Source organism: Anomaloglossus baeobatrachus, unplaced genomic scaffold (assembly GCF_048569485.1).
Source record: "Anomaloglossus baeobatrachus isolate aAnoBae1 unplaced genomic scaffold, aAnoBae1.hap1 Scaffold_243, whole genome shotgun sequence".
Classification (NCBI taxonomy): domain Eukaryota; kingdom Metazoa; phylum Chordata; class Amphibia; order Anura; family Aromobatidae; genus Anomaloglossus; species Anomaloglossus baeobatrachus.
The window spans coordinates 334,386-350,161 of record NW_027442056.1 but is presented as its reverse complement, the minus strand read 5'-3'; the positions used below and the strand labels follow the sequence as shown (position 1 = coordinate 350,161).

Below are 15,776 nucleotides of genomic sequence, written 5' to 3'. Positions count from 1 at the left end.
AACAGGTAACTTTATTTGGAGTGGAAGCAGAGAGATAACACCAGATGCCAATTGTAGATCCTCTCACACCTGTGGTCACTGCAGCATCTGACTCCACTTTGTCCAAAAGGGATCTATTCCATTCAATTACACATGATCTAGATTAGACTGACAACAAGATACTGCACGGGACATAGCAGAGTTGGTGAAGTTGAGTGGTGATGAGTTTGCTATTTGGATGAATAAAGCAAGTAAAAAGTGTGTTAGATAAAAATTCATTTCAATTCGCTAATCGGGCTAATATGAATCAGGTGAATCGAGTTCTGCTTTTGGAAACTGGGTTAAGAAGGGGTGCACCGTTCCTGGAGGTACTGCAATACCAGGTCAATGCGTGGAGTGGACAGAGCAAGCTCTTTTTCCATCTCCCTGTTCTAAAAATCCATTTAATATATGGTCCCCAGATAGGGGACGTATCAGATATTAAACTGATAAGAACAGATACTACACTTGATCTTAGCCAAAAGGCCGAGAAGCGATAACCAGAATTGGTTTGGGCCTCGAGTGGCACCCTGGCCTATGCCGGACACATCTTAGGGAGAGAGAGCGAGAGGGAGACAAACCCACGCCTACACAAGACATTTTGTCACCCAAGCCAACCCTTGAAAAGGCTGCTTTGCAGAGCAAAATCAAGAAGAATGGTGCGTTTTGCAGCCGCCGCCCACTGCAATGAATCTGAATAACTCCTCCTTTAGGGCGCAAGCAACTCCCCTCCCCCTTGCAGTCTTTCCAATTCACGATACAAAAAGACGGACAGGACAGGTTGCCTGACTTTCCGTCACTGCCACCCTTTGCCATCCTTACCCGTAGAAAGCCCTTTCATCATCCCCAAACCCTAATCTTTTCCCTTTCCTTCCCAGCCCCCAAACCCTGCCCTCTGTACCTTTCTCACCACCCGCTTCCCTTCTCCTGTCATCCCCCTACCACCCGGGAAAAAAAGAGATTGCCCCCTCCTTCCACTAGCCCACCCTCCCACCCAAAGAACAACTTCTTCTGCGCAGCTTGTTTTCTAGGCAGCAGCGCTATTGTGATGTCATCGGGGGGCATTGTGACAAGCCGCCAGTGTTCCGTCTCTTCATGTTGTGCACTGTTCAAACCGAAAATACATCAACAGGCAGGCTACAGAAAAGCTTACTAACAAAGGTTAGAGAGGGGCTTTCTCAGAGGGCTTTTTACAGTTTGTCTATTCCCAATTAGCCGGTTTAGTATACTTAATGAAAGTACTAATTCTTTCATAGGCCGCCCATTCTTAGTATTTGACGTTCAGGTAACAACAGGTAACTTTATTTGGAGTGGAAGCAGAGAGATAACACCAGATGCCAATTGTAGATCCTCTCACACCTGTGGTCACTGCAGCATCTGACTCCACTTTGTCCAAAAGGGATCTATTCCATTCAATTACACATGATCTAGATTAGACTGACAACAAGATACTGCACGGGACATAGCAGAGTTGGTGAAGTTGAGTGGTGATGAGTTTGCTATTTGGATGAATAAAGCAAGTAAAAAGTGTGTTAGATAAAAATTCATTTCAATTCGCTAATCGGGCTAATATGAATCAGGTGAATCGAGTTCTGCTTTTGGAAACTGGGTTAAGAAGGGGTGCACCGTTCCTGGAGGTACTGCAATACCAGGTCAATGCGTGGAGTGGACAGAGCAAGCTCTTTTTCCATCTCCCTGTTCTAAAAATCCATTTAATATATGGTCCCCAGATAGGGGACGTATCAGATATTAAACTGATAAGAACAGATACTACACTTGATCTTAGCCAAAAGGCCGAGAAGCGATAACCAGAATTGGTTTGGGCCTCGAGTGGCACCCTGGCCTATGCCGGACACATCTTAGGGAGAGAGAGCGAGAGGGAGACAAACCCACGCCTACACAAGACATTTTGTCACCCAAGCCAACCCTTGAAAAGGCTGCTTTGCAGAGCAAAAACAAGAAGAATGGTGCGTTTTGCAGCCGCCGCCCACTGCAATAAATCTGAATAACTCCTCCTTTAGGGCGCAAGCAACTCCCCTCCCCCTTGCAGTCTTTCCAATTCACGATACAAAAAGACGGACAGGACAGGTTGCCTGACTTTCCGTCACTGCCACCCTTTGCCATCCTTACCCGTAGAAAGCCCTTTCATCATCCCCAAACCCTAATCTTTTCCCTTTCCTTCCCAGCCCCCAAACCCTGCCCTCTGTACCTTTCTCACCACCCGCTTCCCTTCTCCTGTCATCCCCCTACCACCCGGGAAAAAAAGAGATTGCCCCCTCCTTCCACTAGCCCACCCTCCCACCCAAAGAACAACTTCTTCTGCGCAGCTTGTTTTCTAGGCAGCAGCGCTATTGTGATGTCATCGGGGGGCATTGTGACAAGCCGCCAGTGTTCCGTCTCTTCATGTTGTGCACTGTTCAAACCGAAAATACATCAACAGGCAGGCTACAGAAAAGCTTACTAACAAAGGTTAGAGAGGGGCTTTCTCAGAGGGCTTTTTACAGTTTGTCTATTCCCAATTAGCCGGTTTAGTATACTTAATGAAAGTACTAATTCTTTCATAGGCCGCCCATTCTTAGTATTTGACGTTCAGGTAACAACAGGTAACTTTATTTGGAGTGGAAGCAGAGAGATAACACCAGATGCCAATTGTAGATCCTCTCACACCTGTGGTCACTGCAGCATCTGACTCCACTTTGTCCAAAAGGGATCTATTCCATTCAATTACACATGATCTAGATTAGACTGACAACAAGATACTGCACGGGACATAGCAGAGTTGGTGAAGTTGAGTGGTGATGAGTTTGCTATTTGGATGAATAAAGCAAGTAAAAAGTGTGTTAGATAAAAATTCATTTCAATTCGCTAATCGGGCTAATATGAATCAGGTGAATCGAGTTCTGCTTTTGGAAACTGGGTTAAGAAGGGGTGCACCGTTCCTGGAGGTACTGCAATACCAGGTCAATGCGTGGAGTGGACAGAGCAAGCTCTTTTTCCATCTCCCTGTTCTAAAAATCCATTTAATATATGGTCCCCAGATAGGGGACGTATCAGATATTAAACTGATAAGAACAGATACTACACTTGATCTTAGCCAAAAGGCCGAGAAGCGATAACCAGAATTGGTTTGGGCCTCGAGTGGCACCCTGGCCTATGCCGGACACATCTTAGGGAGAGAGAGCGAGAGGGAGACAAACCCACGCCTACACAAGACATTTTGTCACCCAAGCCAACCCTTGAAAAGGCTGCTTTGCAGAGCAAAAACAAGAAGAATGGTGCGTTTTGCAGCCGCCGCCCACTGCAATGAATCTGAATAACTCCTCCTTTAGGGCGCAAGCAACTCCCCTCCCCCTTGCAGTCTTTCCAATTCACGATACAAAAAGACGGACAGGACAGGTTGCCTGACTTTCCGTCACTGCCACCCTTTGCCATCCTTACCCGTAGAAAGCCCTTTCATCATCCCCAAACCCTAATCTTTTCCCTTTCCTTCCCAGCCCCCAAACCCTGCCCTCTGTACCTTTCTCACCACCCGCTTCCCTTCTCCTGTCATCCCCCTACCACCCGGGAAAAAAAGAGATTGCCCCCTCCTTCCACTAGCCCACCCTCCCACCCAAAGAACAACTTCTTCTGCGCAGCTTGTTTTCTAGGCAGCAGCGCTATTGTGATGTCATCGGGGGGCATTGTGACAAGCCGCCAGTGTTCCGTCTCTTCATGTTGTGCACTGTTCAAACCGAAAATACATCAACAGGCAGGCTACAGAAAAGCTTACTAACAAAGGTTAGAGAGGGGCTTTCTCAGAGGGCTTTTTACAGTTTGTCTATTCCCAATTAGCCGGTTTAGTATACTTAATGAAAGTACTAATTCTTTCATAGGCCGCCCATTCTTAGTATTTGACGTTCAGGTAACAACAGGTAACTTTATTTGGAGTGGAAGCAGAGAGATAACACCAGATGCCAATTGTAGATCCTCTCACACCTGTGGTCACTGCAGCATCTGACTCCACTTTGTCCAAAAGGGATCTATTCCATTCAATTACACATGATCTAGATTAGACTGACAACAAGATACTGCACGGGACATAGCAGAGTTGGTGAAGTTGAGTGGTGATGAGTTTGCTATTTGGATGAATAAAGCAAGTAAAAAGTGTGTTAGATAAAAATTCATTTCAATTCGCTAATCGGGCTAATATGAATCAGGTGAATCGAGTTCTGCTTTTGGAAACTGGGTTAAGAAGGGGTGCACCGTTCCTGGAGGTACTGCAATACCAGGTCAATGCGTGGAGTGGACAGAGCAAGCTCTTTTTCCATCTCCCTGTTCTAAAAATCCATTTAATATATGGTCCCCAGATAGGGGACGTATCAGATATTAAACTGATAAGAACAGATTTTTGATTTAATGAAGCTTTCCAAAGCACCGCAAAAAATGCATGACCGAAGTCACACCAAAAACAGTGCAAAGGCTAGGATTCGTGTGGACCCCTCCGTGAGGAGAGGGTCCCCAAAAATCAACCCCGTCCCTCCGAGCCAGAAGGCCACAGCAAGGGTCAGGGATCTTCGGTGCTCCCCCAAGCCGAAGCCTGGTTGAGCCTTGTCGTTGCTCCCAGCGTCCACCCAGGCATCTTACCCAAGTGGAGTAGAGAGCTACTAGTTGTTGGTTTCGCAGCCGAAACTGCCCGGACCGTCAACCGGTGTTGGTTTCTCAGCCCAAGGCTAACCGGACCTCCAACCGGGTGTTGGTTTCTCAGCCGAAGCTGACCCGGACCTCCAACCGGGTGTTGGTTTCTCAGCCGAAGCTGACCCAGACCTCCAACCGGGTGTTGGTTTCTCAGCCGAAGCTGACCCGGACCTCCAACCGGGTGTTGGTTTCTCAGCCCAAAGCTGAACGGACCTCCGACCATGATTATAAAAATTTCCCTTCCTAGCCAGAAGGCCGGGATAGAGCAATATGCTCAGAAAGTATGAAAGGGCAAGGTACGGTGTGCTACAGAGCCCAAGGCTCGCCGGGGTCCCAAGCCAGCAAGCTCAGACTCACTCCAGGGTCGTCAGTCCTGGGGCACATTGCACCATAGCCCCCACACTTACTCAGTCTAATAGCCTCGATCCTGGTAGGGCCATGTTTTCCGCTAGATGAATATACTATACATCAAGAGTACTAGCAAGCGCAACCTTCCAGTGTGCATTGCATCTGCCGAGCCTCACAGATACTACACTTGATCTTAGCCAAAAGGCCGAGAAGCGATAACCAGAATTGGTTTGGGCCTCGAGTGGCACCCTGGCCTATGCCGGACACATCTTAGGGAGAGAGAGCGAGAGGGAGACAAACCCACGCCTACACAAGACATTTTGTCACCCAAGCCAACCCTTGAAAAGGCTGCTTTGCAGAGCAAAAACAAGAAGAATGGTGCGTTTTGCAGCCGCCGCCCACTGCAATGAATCTGAATAACTCCTCCTTTAGGGCGCAAGCAACTCCCCTCCCCCTTGCAGTCTTTCCAATTCACGATACAAAAAGACGGACAGGACAGGTTGCCTGACTTTCCGTCACTGCCACCCTTTGCCATCCTTACCCGTAGAAAGCCCTTTCATCATCCCCAAACCCTAATCTTTTCCCTTTCCTTCCCAGCCCCCAAACCCTGCCCTCTGTACCTTTCTCACCACCCGCTTCCCTTCTCCTGTCATCCCCCTACCACCCGGGAAAAAAAGAGATTGCCCCCTCCTTCCACTAGCCCACCCTCCCACCCAAAGAACAACTTCTTCTGCGCAGCTTGTTTTCTAGGCAGCAGCGCTATTGTGATGTCATCGGGGGGCATTGTGACAAGCCGCCAGTGTTCCGTCTCTTCATGTTGTGCACTGTTCAAACCGAAAATACATCAACAGGCAGGCTACAGAAAAGCTTACTAACAAAGGTTAGAGAGGGGCTTTCTCAGAGGGCTTTTTACAGTTTGTCTATTCCCAATTAGCCGGTTTAGTATACTTAATGAAAGTACTAATTCTTTCATAGGCCGCCCATTCTTAGTATTTGACGTTCAGGTAACAACAGGTAACTTTATATGGAGTGGAAGCAGAGAGATAACACCAGATGCCAATTGTAGATCCTCTCACACCTGTGGTCACTGCAGCATCTGACTCCACTTTGTCCAAAAGGGATCTATTCCATTCAATTACACATGATCTAGATTAGACTGACAACAAGATACTGCACGGGACATAGCAGAGTTGGTGAAGTTGAGTGGTGATGAGTTTGCTATTTGGATGAATAAAGCAAGTAAAAAGTGTGTTAGATAAAAATTCATTTCAATTCGCTAATCGGGCTAATATGAATCAGGTGAATCGAGTTCTGCTTTTGGAAACTGGGTTAAGAAGGGGTGCACCGTTCCTGGAGGTACTGCAATACCAGGTCAATGCGTGGAGTGGACAGAGCAAGCTCTTTTTCCATCTCCCTGTTCTAAAAATCCATTTAATATATGGTCCCCAGATAGGGGACGTATCAGATATTAAACTGATAAGAACAGATACTACACTTGATCTTAGCCAAAAGGCCGAGAAGCGATAACCAGAATTGGTTTGGGCCTCGAGTGGCACCCTGGCCTATGCCGGACACATCTTAGGGAGAGAGAGCGAGAGGGAGACAAACCCACGCCTACACAAGACATTTTGTCACCCAAGCCAACCCTTGAAAAGGCTGCTTTGCAGAGCAAAAACAAGAAGAATGGTGCGTTTTGCAGCCGCCGCCCACTGCAATGAATCTGAATAACTCCTCCTTTAGGGCGCAAGCAACTCCCCTCCCCCTTGCAGTCTTTCCAATTCACGATACAAAAAGACGGACAGGACAGGTTGCCTGACTTTCCGTCACTGCCACCCTTTGCCATCCTTACCCGTAGAAAGCCCTTTCATCATCCCCAAACCCTAATCTTTTCCCTTTCCTTCCCAGCCCCCAAACCCTGCCCTCTGTACCTTTCTCACCACCCGCTTCCCTTCTCCTGTCATCCCCCTACCACCCGGGAAAAAAAGAGATTGCCCCCTCCTTCCACTAGCCCACCCTCCCACCCAAAGAACAACTTCTTCTGCGCAGCTTGTTTTCTAGGCAGCAGCGCTATTGTGATGTCATCGGGGGGCATTGTGACAAGCCGCCAGTGTTCCGTCTCTTCATGTTGTGCACTGTTCAAACCGAAAATACATCAACAGGCAGGCTACAGAAAAGCTTACTAACAAAGGTTAGAGAGGGGCTTTCTCAGAGGGCTTTTTACAGTTTGTCTATTCCCAATTAGCCGGTTTAGTATACTTAATGAAAGTACTAATTCTTTCATAGGCCGCCCATTCTTAGTATTTGACGTTCAGGTAACAACAGGTAACTTTATTTGGAGTGGAAGCAGAGAGATAACACCAGATGCCAATTGTAGATCCTCTCACACCTGTGGTCACTGCAGCATCTGACTCCACTTTGTCCAAAAGGGATCTATTCCATTCAATTACACATGATCTAGATTAGACTGACAACAAGATACTGCACGGGACATAGCAGAGTTGGTGAAGTTGAGTGGTGATGAGTTTGCTATTTGGATGAATAAAGCAAGTAAAAAGTGTGTTAGATAAAAATTCATTTCAATTCGCTAATCGGGCTAATATGAATCAGGTGAATCGAGTTCTGCTTTTGGAAACTGGGTTAAGAAGGGGTGCACCGTTCCTGGAGGTACTGCAATACCAGGTCAATGCGTGGAGTGGACAGAGCAAGCTCTTTTTCCATCTCCCTGTTCTAAAAATCCATTTAATATATGGTCCCCAGATAGGGGACGTATCAGATATTAAACTGATAAGAACAGATACTACACTTGATCTTAGCCAAAAGGCCGAGAAGCGATAACCAGAATTGGTTTGGGCCTCGAGTGGCACCCTGGCCTATGCCGGACACATCTTAGGGAGAGAGAGCGAGAGGGAGACAAACCCACGCCTACACAAGACATTTTGTCACCCAAGCCAACCCTTGAAAAGGCTGCTTTGCAGAGCAAAAACAAGAAGAATGGTGCGTTTTGCAGCCGCCGCCCACTGCAATGAATCTGAATAACTCCTCCTTTAGGGCGCAAGCAACTCCCCTCCCCCTTGCAGTCTTTCCAATTCACGATACAAAAAGACGGACAGGACAGGTTGCCTGACTTTCCGTCACTGCCACCCTTTGCCATCCTTACCCGTAGAAAGCCCTTTCATCATCCCCAAACCCTAATCTTTTCCCTTTCCTTCCCAGCCCCCAAACCCTGCCCTCTGTACCTTTCTCACCACCCGCTTCCCTTCTCCTGTCATCCCCCTACCACCCGGGAAAAAAAGAGATTGCCCCCTCCTTCCACTAGCCCACCCTCCCACCCAAAGAACAACTTCTTCTGCGCAGCTTGTTTTCTAGGCAGCAGCGCTATTGTGATGTCATCGGGGGGCATTGTGACAAGCCGCCAGTGTTCCGTCTCTTCATGTTGTGCACTGTTCAAACCGAAAATACATCAACAGGCAGGCTACAGAAAAGCTTACTAACAAAGGTTAGAGAGGGGCTTTCTCAGAGGGCTTTTTACAGTTTGTCTATTCCCAATTAGCCGGTTTAGTATACTTAATGAAAGTACTAATTCTTTCATAGGCCGCCCATTCTTAGTATTTGACGTTCAGGTAACAACAGGTAACTTTATTTGGAGTGGAAGCAGAGAGATAACACCAGATGCCAATTGTAGATCCTCTCACACCTGTGGTCACTGCAGCATCTGACTCCACTTTGTCCAAAAGGGATCTATTCCATTCAATTACACATGATCTAGATTAGACTGACAACAAGATACTGCACGGGACATAGCAGAGTTGGTGAAGTTGAGTGGTGATGAGTTTGCTATTTGGATGAATAAAGCAAGTAAAAAGTGTGTTAGATAAAAATTCATTTCAATTCGCTAATCGGGCTAATATGAATCAGGTGAATCGAGTTCTGCTTTTGGAAACTGGGTTAAGAAGGGGTGCACCGTTCCTGGAGGTACTGCAATACCAGGTCAATGCGTGGAGTGGACAGAGCAAGCTCTTTTTCCATCTCCCTGTTCTAAAAATCCATTTAATATATGGTCCCCAGATAGGGGACGTATCAGATATTAAACTGATAAGAACAGATACTACACTTGATCTTAGCCAAAAGGCCGAGAAGCGATAACCAGAATTGGTTTGGGCCTCGAGTGGCACCCTGGCCTATGCCGGACACATCTTAGGGAGAGAGAGCGAGAGGGAGACAAACCCACGCCTACACAAGACATTTTGTCACCCAAGCCAACCCTTGAAAAGGCTGCTTTGCAGAGCAAAAACAAGAAGAATGGTGCGTTTTGCAGCCGCCGCCCACTGCAATGAATCTGAATAACTCCTCCTTTAGGGCGCAAGCAACTCCCCTCCCCCTTGCAGTCTTTCCAATTCACGATACAAAAAGACGGACAGGACAGGTTGCCTGACTTTCCGTCACTGCCACCCTTTGCCATCCTTACCCGTAGAAAGCCCTTTCATCATCCCCAAACCCTAATCTTTTCCCTTTCCTTCCCAGCCCCCAAACCCTGCCCTCTGTACCTTTCTCACCACCCGCTTCCCTTCTCCTGTCATCCCCCTACCACCCGGGAAAAAAAGAGATTGCCCCCTCCTTCCACTAGCCCACCCTCCCACCCAAAGAACAACTTCTTCTGCGCAGCTTGTTTTCTAGGCAGCAGCGCTATTGTGATGTCATCGGGGGGCATTGTGACAAGCCGCCAGTGTTCCGTCTCTTCATGTTGTGCACTGTTCAAACCGAAAATACATCAACAGGCAGGCTACAGAAAAGCTTACTAACAAAGGTTAGAGAGGGGCTTTCTCAGAGGGCTTTTTACAGTTTGTCTATTCCCAATTAGCCGGTTTAGTATACTTAATGAAAGTACTAATTCTTTCATAGGCCGCCCATTCTTAGTATTTGACGTTCAGGTAACAACAGGTAACTTTATTTGGAGTGGAAGCAGAGAGATAACACCAGATGCCAATTGTAGATCCTCTCACACCTGTGGTCACTGCAGCATCTGACTCCACTTTGTCCAAAAGGGATCTATTCCATTCAATTACACATGATCTAGATTAGACTGACAACAAGATACTGCACGGGACATAGCAGAGTTGGTGAAGTTGAGTGGTGATGAGTTTGCTATTTGGATGAATAAAGCAAGTAAAAAGTGTGTTAGATAAAAATTCATTTCAATTCGCTAATCGGGCTAATATGAATCAGGTGAATCGAGTTCTGCTTTTGGAAACTGGGTTAAGAAGGGGTGCACCGTTCCTGGAGGTACTGCAATACCAGGTCAATGCGTGGAGTGGACAGAGCAAGCTCTTTTTCCATCTCCCTGTTCTAAAAATCCATTTAATATATGGTCCCCAGATAGGGGACGTATCAGATATTAAACTGATAAGAACAGATACTACACTTGATCTTAGCCAAAAGGCCGAGAAGCGATAACCAGAATTGGTTTGGGCCTCGAGTGGCACCCTGGCCTATGCCGGACACATCTTAGGGAGAGAGAGCGAGAGGGAGACAAACCCACGCCTACACAAGACATTTTGTCACCCAAGCCAACCCTTGAAAAGGCTGCTTTGCAGAGCAAAAACAAGAAGAATGGTGCGTTTTGCAGCCACCGCCCACTGCAATGAATCTGAATAACTCCTCCTTTAGGGCGCAAGCAACTCCCCTCCCCCTTGCAGTCTTTCCAATTCACGATACAAAAAGACGGACAGGACAGGTTGCCTGACTTTCCGTCACTGCCACCCTTTGCCATCCTTACCCGTAGAAAGCCCTTTCATCATCCCCAAACCCTAATCTTTTCCCTTTCCTTCCCAGCCCCCAAACCCTGCCCTCTGTACCTTTCTCACCACCCGCTTCCCTTCTCCTGTCATCCCCCTACCACCCGGGAAAAAAAGAGATTGCCCCCTCCTTCCACTAGCCCACCCTCCCACCCAAAGAACAACTTCTTCTGCGCAGCTTGTTTTCTAGGCAGCAGCGCTATTGTGATGTCATCGGGGGGCATTGTGACAAGCCGCCAGTGTTCCGTCTCTTCATGTTGTGCACTGTTCAAACCGAAAATACATCAACAGGCAGGCTACAGAAAAGCTTACTAACAAAGGTTAGAGAGGGGCTTTCTCAGAGGGCTTTTTACAGTTTGTCTATTCCCAATTAGCCGGTTTAGTATACTTAATGAAAGTACTAATTCTTTCATAGGCCGCCCATTCTTAGTATTTGACGTTCAGGTAACAACAGGTAACTTTATTTGGAGTGGAAGCAGAGAGATAACACCAGATGCCAATTGTAGATCCTCTCACACCTGTGGTCACTGCAGCATCTGACTCCACTTTGTCCAAAAGGGATCTATTCCATTCAATTACACATGATCTAGATTAGACTGACAACAAGATACTGCACGGGACATAGCAGAGTTGGTGAAGTTGAGTGGTGATGAGTTTGCTATTTGGATGAATAAAGCAAGTAAAAAGTGTGTTAGATAAAAATTCATTTCAATTCGCTAATCGGGCTAATATGAATCAGGTGAATCGAGTTCTGCTTTTGCAAACTGGGTTAAGAAGGGGTGCACCGTTCCTGGAGGTACTGCAATACCAGGTCAATGCGTGGAGTGGACAGAGCAAGCTCTTTTTCCATCTCCCTGTTCTAAAAATCCATTTAATATATGGTCCCCAGATAGGGGACGTATCAGATATTAAACTGATAAGAACAGATACTACACTTGATCTTAGCCAAAAGGCCGAGAAGCGATAACCAGAATTGGTTTGGGCCTCGAGTGGCACCCTGGCCTATGCCGGACACATCTTAGGGAGAGAGAGCGAGAGGGAGACAAACCCACGCCTACACAAGACATTTTGTCACCCAAGCCAACCCTTGAAAAGGCTGCTTTGCAGAGCAAAAACAAGAAGAATGGTGCGTTTTGCAGCCGCCGCCCACTGCAATGAATCTGAATAACTCCTCCTTTAGGGCGCAAGCAACTCCCCTCCCCCTTGCAGTCTTTCCAATTCACGATACAAAAAGACGGACAGGACAGGTTGCCTGACTTTCCGTCACTGCCACCCTTTGCCATCCTTACCCGTAGAAAGCCCTTTCATCATCCCCAAACCCTAATCTTTTCCCTTTCCTTCCCAGCCCCCAAACCCTGCCCTCTGTACCTTTCTCACCACCCGCTTCCCTTCTCCTGTCATCCCCCTACCACCCGGGAAAAAAAGAGATTGCCCCCTCCTTCCACTAGCCCACCCTCCCACCCAAAGAACAACTTCTTCTGCGCAGCTTGTTTTCTAGGCAGCAGCGCTATTGTGATGTCATCGGGGGGCATTGTGACAAGCCGCCAGTGTTCCGTCTCTTCATGTTGTGCACTGTTCAAACCGAAAATACATCAACAGGCAGGCTACAGAAAAGCTTACTAACAAAGGTTAGAGAGGGGCTTTCTCAGAGGGCTTTTTACAGTTTGTCTATTCCCAATTAGCCGGTTTAGTATACTTAATGAAAGTACTAATTCTTTCATAGGCCGCCCATTCTTAGTATTTGACGTTCAGGTAACAACAGGTAACTTTATTTGGAGTGGAAGCAGAGAGATAACACCAGATGCCAATTGTAGATCCTCTCACACCTGTGGTCACTGCAGCATCTGACTCCACTTTGTCCAAAAGGGATCTATTCCATTCAATTACACATGATCTAGATTAGACTGACAACAAGATACTGCACGGGACATAGCAGAGTTGGTGAAGTTGAGTGGTGATGAGTTTGCTATTTGGATGAATAAAGCAAGTAAAAAGTGTGTTAGATAAAAATTCATTTCAATTCGCTAATCGGGCTAATATGAATCAGGTGAATCGAGTTCTGCTTTTGGAAACTGGGTTAAGAAGGGGTGCACCGTTCCTGGAGGTACTGCAATACCAGGTCAATGCGTGGAGTGGACAGAGCAAGCTCTTTTTCCATCTCCCTGTTCTAAAAATCCATTTAATATATGGTCCCCAGATAGGGGACGTATCAGATATTAAACTGATAAGAACAGATACTACACTTGATCTTAGCCAAAAGGCCGAGAAGCGATAACCAGAATTGGTTTGGGCCTCGAGTGGCACCCTGGCCTATGCCGGACACATCTTAGGGAGAGAGAGCGAGAGGGAGACAAACCCACGCCTACACAAGACATTTTGTCACCCAAGCCAACCCTTGAAAAGGCTGCTTTGCAGAGCAAAAACAAGAAGAATGGTGCGTTTTGCAGCCGCCGCCCACTGCAATGAATCTGAATAACTCCTCCTTTAGGGCGCAAGCAACTCCCCTCCCCCTTGCAGTCTTTCCAATTCACGATACAAAAAGACGGACAGGACAGGTTGCCTGACTTTCCGTCACTGCCACCCTTTGCCATCCTTACCCGTAGAAAGCCCTTTCATCATCCCCAAACCCTAATCTTTTCCCTTTCCTTCCCAGCCCCCAAACCCTGCCCTCTGTACCTTTCTCACCACCCGCTTCCCTTCTCCTGTCATCCCCCTACCACCCGGGAAAAAAAGAGATTGCCCCCTCCTTCCACTAGCCCACCCTCCCACCCAAAGAACAACTTCTTCTGCGCAGCTTGTTTTCTAGGCAGCAGCGCTATTGTGATGTCATCGGGGGGCATTGTGACAAGCCGCCAGTGTTCCGTCTCTTCATGTTGTGCACTGTTCAAACCGAAAATACATCAACAGGCAGGCTACAGAAAAGCTTACTAACAAAGGTTAGAGAGGGGCTTTCTCAGAGGGCTTTTTACAGTTTGTCTATTCCCAATTAGCCGGTTTAGTATACTTAATGAAAGTACTAATTCTTTCATAGGCCGCCCATTCTTAGTATTTGACGTTCAGGTAACAACAGGTAACTTTATTTGGAGTGGAAGCAGAGAGATAACACCAGATGCCAATTGTAGATCCTCTCACACCTGTGGTCACTGCAGCATCTGACTCCACTTTGTCCAAAAGGGATCTATTCCATTCAATTACACATGATCTAGATTAGACTGACAACAAGATACTGCACGGGACATAGCAGAGTTGGTGAAGTTGAGTGGTGATGAGTTTGCTATTTGGATGAATAAAGCAAGTAAAAAGTGTGTTAGATAAAAATTCATTTCAATTCGCTAATCGGGCTAATATGAATCAGGTGAATCGAGTTCTGCTTTTGGAAACTGGGTTAAGAAGGGGTGCACCGTTCCTGGAGGTACTGCAATACCAGGTCAATGCGTGGAGTGGACAGAGCAAGCTCTTTTTCCATCTCCCTGTTCTAAAAATCCATTTAATATATGGTCCCCAGATAGGGGACGTATCAGATATTAAACTGATAAGAACAGATACTACACTTGATCTTAGCCAAAAGGCCGAGAAGCGATAACCAGAATTGGTTTGGGCCTCGAGTGGCACCCTGGCCTATGCCGGACACATCTTAGGGAGAGAGAGCGAGAGGGAGACAAACCCACGCCTACACAAGACATTTTGTCACCCAAGCCAACCCTTGAAAAGGCTGCTTTGCAGAGCAAAAACAAGAAGAATGGTGCGTTTTGCAGCCGCCGCCCACTGCAATGAATCTGAATAACTCCTCCTTTAGGGCGCAAGCAACTCCCCTCCCCCTTGCAGTCTTTCCAATTCACGATACAAAAAGACGGACAGGACAGGTTGCCTGACTTTCCGTCACTGCCACCCTTTGCCATCCTTACCCGTAGAAAGCCCTTTCATCATCCCCAAACCCTAATCTTTTCCCTTTCCTTCCCAGCCCCCAAACCCTGCCCTCTGTACCTTTCTCACCACCCGCTTCCCTTCTCCTGTCATCCCCCTACCACCCGGGAAAAAAAGAGATTGCCCCCTCCTTCCACTAGCCCACCCTCCCACCCAAAGAACAACTTCTTCTGCGCAGCTTGTTTTCTAGGCAGCAGCGCTATTGTGATGTCATCGGGGGGCATTGTGACAAGCCGCCAGTGTTCCGTCTCTTCATGTTGTGCACTGTTCAAACCGAAAATACATCAACAGGCAGGCTACAGAAAAGCTTACTAACAAAGGTTAGAGAGGGGCTTTCTCAGAGGGCTTTTTACAGTTTGTCTATTCCCAATTAGCCGGTTTAGTATACTTAATGAAAGTACTAATTCTTTCATAGGCCGCCCATTCTTAGTATTTGACGTTCAGGTAACAACAGGTAACTTTATTTGGAGTGGAAGCAGAGAGATAACACCAGATGCCAATTGTAGATCCTCTCACACCTGTGGTCACTGCAGCATCTGACTCCACTTTGTCCAAAAGGGATCTATTCCATTCAATTACACATGATCTAGATTAGACTGACAACAAGATACTGCACGGGACATAGCAGAGTTGGTGAAGTTGAGTGGTGATGAGTTTGCTATTTGGATGAATAAAGCAAGTAAAAAGTGTGTTAGATAAAAATTCATTTCAATTCGCTAATCGGGCTAATATGAATCAGGTGAATCGAGTTCTGCATTTGGAAACTGGGTTAAGAAGGGGTGCACCGTTCCTGGAGGTACTGCAATACCAGGTCAATGCGTGGAGTGGACAGAGCAAGCTCTTTTTCCATCTCCCTGTTCTAAAAATCCATTTAATATATGGTCCCCAGATAGGGGACGTATCAGATATTAAACTGATAAGAACAGATACTACACTTGATCTTAGCCAAAAGGCCGAGAAGCGATAACCAGAATTGGTTTGGGCCTCGAGTGGCACCCTGGCCTATGCCGGACACATCTT

The 15,776-nt window shown here is 47.0% G+C and overlaps 12 non-coding genes and 1 pseudogene across 12 annotated transcripts; all 13 read right to left on the bottom strand.

The window, feature by feature from the left end:
- Positions 1–325: 325 nt before the first annotated feature.
- LOC142262227 (U2 spliceosomal RNA) lies at positions 326–516 on the bottom strand. Its single transcript, XR_012729669.1, has one exon. It is a non-coding gene; the product is annotated as a U2 spliceosomal RNA (small nuclear RNA).
- A 1,117-nt stretch (positions 517–1,633) lies between these two features.
- On the bottom strand, positions 1,634–1,824 carry LOC142262225 (U2 spliceosomal RNA). The gene has a single exon (XR_012729668.1). It is a non-coding gene; the product is annotated as a U2 spliceosomal RNA (small nuclear RNA).
- Positions 1,825–2,941: 1,117 nt separating this feature from the next.
- LOC142262224 (U2 spliceosomal RNA) lies at positions 2,942–3,132 on the bottom strand. Its single transcript, XR_012729667.1, has one exon. It is a non-coding gene; the product is annotated as a U2 spliceosomal RNA (small nuclear RNA).
- A 1,117-nt stretch (positions 3,133–4,249) lies between these two features.
- Positions 4,250–4,442, bottom strand: LOC142262300 (U2 spliceosomal RNA). The gene has a single exon (XR_012729734.1). It is a non-coding gene; the product is annotated as a U2 spliceosomal RNA (small nuclear RNA).
- A 688-nt stretch (positions 4,443–5,130) lies between these two features.
- On the bottom strand, positions 5,131–5,257 carry LOC142262331 (U2 spliceosomal RNA; annotated as a pseudogene).
- A 1,117-nt stretch (positions 5,258–6,374) lies between these two features.
- On the bottom strand, positions 6,375–6,565 carry LOC142262222 (U2 spliceosomal RNA). The gene has a single exon (XR_012729665.1). It is a non-coding gene; the product is annotated as a U2 spliceosomal RNA (small nuclear RNA).
- Positions 6,566–7,682: 1,117 nt separating this feature from the next.
- Positions 7,683–7,873, bottom strand: LOC142262221 (U2 spliceosomal RNA). The gene has a single exon (XR_012729664.1). It is a non-coding gene; the product is annotated as a U2 spliceosomal RNA (small nuclear RNA).
- A 1,117-nt stretch (positions 7,874–8,990) lies between these two features.
- On the bottom strand, positions 8,991–9,181 carry LOC142262219 (U2 spliceosomal RNA). Its single transcript, XR_012729663.1, has one exon. It is a non-coding gene; the product is annotated as a U2 spliceosomal RNA (small nuclear RNA).
- Positions 9,182–10,298: 1,117 nt separating this feature from the next.
- LOC142262218 (U2 spliceosomal RNA) lies at positions 10,299–10,489 on the bottom strand. The gene has a single exon (XR_012729662.1). It is a non-coding gene; the product is annotated as a U2 spliceosomal RNA (small nuclear RNA).
- A 1,117-nt stretch (positions 10,490–11,606) lies between these two features.
- On the bottom strand, positions 11,607–11,797 carry LOC142262217 (U2 spliceosomal RNA). Its single transcript, XR_012729661.1, has one exon. It is a non-coding gene; the product is annotated as a U2 spliceosomal RNA (small nuclear RNA).
- Positions 11,798–12,914: 1,117 nt separating this feature from the next.
- LOC142262216 (U2 spliceosomal RNA) lies at positions 12,915–13,105 on the bottom strand. The gene has a single exon (XR_012729660.1). It is a non-coding gene; the product is annotated as a U2 spliceosomal RNA (small nuclear RNA).
- Positions 13,106–14,222: 1,117 nt separating this feature from the next.
- Positions 14,223–14,413, bottom strand: LOC142262215 (U2 spliceosomal RNA). The gene has a single exon (XR_012729659.1). It is a non-coding gene; the product is annotated as a U2 spliceosomal RNA (small nuclear RNA).
- A 1,117-nt stretch (positions 14,414–15,530) lies between these two features.
- LOC142262213 (U2 spliceosomal RNA) lies at positions 15,531–15,721 on the bottom strand. Its single transcript, XR_012729658.1, has one exon. It is a non-coding gene; the product is annotated as a U2 spliceosomal RNA (small nuclear RNA).
- Positions 15,722–15,776: the final 55 nt, after the last annotated feature.